The sequence below is a fragment of the Mesoplodon bidens genome (genome assembly GCF_964165515.1).
Source record: "Mesoplodon bidens genome assembly, chromosome: 11".
Taxonomy (NCBI): Eukaryota; Metazoa; Chordata; class Mammalia; order Artiodactyla; family Ziphiidae; genus Mesoplodon; species Mesoplodon bidens.
In genome coordinates, this window is record NC_138167.1 from 86,260,965 (window position 1) to 86,263,294 (window position 2,330).

The window sequence follows — 2,330 nt, forward strand, 5'->3', positions numbered from 1 at the left end:
TCTACTTACTCTTGATGTGCATTTTCTTAACGTTCCCAGGTAATTTGCATATACAATAAAGTTTTTTTTTTTATTTTAATGTATCACGGTCTTTATTTACAACTTTATTGGCAAAAAAGAAAAGGAATAGTTTAAAACAGTTTAACACAGGGCATTGCAGCTGATCCTGGAAGATTAATGAAGTTTCATTTTAAATGTCCATCTAATTGTCCAAAGATATACAATACTGAATCTGCATACGCAGTTTCCTTTATGAGGTACAGGCTCATATCTTAGGCAGTCTTTTGAACATATAATACAAAGGAAAGAAAATCACTCATTAAAAACTGCATTAAATGAAGGGTAATTTAAATTTATGTTGTCCTTGTAATAACACATACCCAATGAAAATCAAAAGCTGGAAAAGCAGTTACACTTCCTACTTGAGTGGACAGTTAAAACAATTAATCATTTTCTGCAATGACCATTATATTTTTAATTTATCATGTACTACTCTGAACTTACTATGAGATGTAGCCAAAGTCAGAAGACAAGATGTAGGGAGAATATTCCTTTTTTGGAGGAGAGTAAGCGCTCCAGAATCAGCATGGGAAACAAACATCCTGTTGAATTCTAGGTGGAAAAAAATTAATGTAGTCAATTTCAACTCATGCTGAGCTGGCTTAATTTTTTCATTGACTTGTTTGGTGTCATTCTTCTAAATCAAGTGTGTTTAATTCTTCTTCTAGTTCATCCAAATCTTCCCCAGTAAGAAGACTTTCATCAACAGGAACAGAATCAATGGCTCCATTTTCCTGTCCCTCCCTTTCGTTGTCCTCTTCCAAAGCACTTCTTTCACCATTTTCAACCCTACCTCCGGAAGCTTCACTTAATTTGTTTTCATCCTTTTCTGAAGTATATGTGCTGAATCATTCAAGACTGGCTACAGTAATACCTGTCTCATCTACATCTCTTGAGATGTACAGGCTTAAATCTATGTCATTTATGCTCACTGAATCATCAACCTCATCACCACCTGTTCCCTGGGTATAACAGGTATCATCTGCTTTCTCCTCCTCATTATCAACCAGTTCAGGACGAAATTCAAACACCTCACAACCACTAATCACTAATGCTTTCCCTGCTTTGAAGTCTGCTTTCCTTCTTTCTATATCTTGCTCAAGTTTATCAATCTTTTCTTGTCTTTTTCTCTTCTTCCATGCAAGAAAAGATTCTAACGTGACTTTGGTAACATCTGGACCTACGGCAGAATGCTCTCTTTCAATTAGAACTTCTAATGAAATTTCATCTTCTTTTTCTTCTTTCTTTTTATCTTTTTAAAAGACAAACTCAGGAGAAAGTGCATGATGATACATGCAAATATCACCCCCTCTAGGGCATACCCCAAACCAGCCATATTTGTTGTTTTCAATAGCTTCAAGGAAATGCTTGCACACTATTTGAGTTTTTGGTTTTTTCTTTTCCACCTCACCGGGCTGCTTGTTTACTACTTCTTCCAGTTTTTTTCTCATCCCAATTATCCATAGTATCTTTATCAAGCTCTTCATCTCTTGCATCAATGTAAATACTTCGCCTTTCACATTTTGTCTCCAGAGTCAAGTCATGAGAGAATTTACACTTATCTCCTTTAGTACACTGTCCTAGCTTGAAGAATGCACATACCATGGATTTGGGGTCTGCACCTTTACTTATTTTTGGAGTGGCAACTACAGGTTTGAACAACTCATTTAGCTCTTGCAATTCCGTCTTCTTGTCATCTTTCTTCAACTTCTTTTCAGCTTCACTTTGTGCTACCTGAAGTGGATTTTGTTGACCAAATTTAACTTGATGAGTGACAGCCTTGATAAACTTCTGTTGCTTTGCTCCTTTCTTATTCTTTAGACCAGAAGTTTTGTCTTCGATAATCTTCTCCTTTTTCTGCTCTGCCTTTTTGCTGCCCCCAGCCTGAGCCTGTTTCTTGGGGGGCATGGCAGAGACAGGTGGCACCTGCCAGACTTAAACACAGCTGGACTCCCTCAGGGATTCTGGCCCTGCGGTAGGAGAAGGAGGAAGACGCCTACAATAAAGTTTAAGGAACACTGACCTAAGCCACCTTTGTGAAGCTATCTAGAGACACAAAATGTTTCATCCCTTAAAATGCATCCTGTGACTAATGCCAGCTACCACGGGTATTTACTGTCCTCAAGATTACAGCACTCCATGTAAATTCTCTGAGCTGGACAGGTATGGAAGAACATGTCCTTGAAGAAATCTAATCAAAAACAGAAAGTCAAAAAGATACTCAAGTTCTTCATGGCTCTGTTAAGATCCTTGTGCAAAAAACATTACTG

General features: G+C 37.6%; 1 pseudogene across 1 annotated transcript; it reads right to left on the bottom strand.

The window, feature by feature from the left end:
* Positions 1–384: 384 nt before the first annotated feature.
* On the bottom strand, positions 385–1,968 carry LOC308625308 (zinc finger CCCH domain-containing protein 15-like; annotated as a pseudogene). The gene has a single exon. The product of its transcript is annotated as a zinc finger CCCH domain-containing protein 15-like (transcript).
* Between the last annotated feature and the right edge of the window lie 362 nt (positions 1,969–2,330).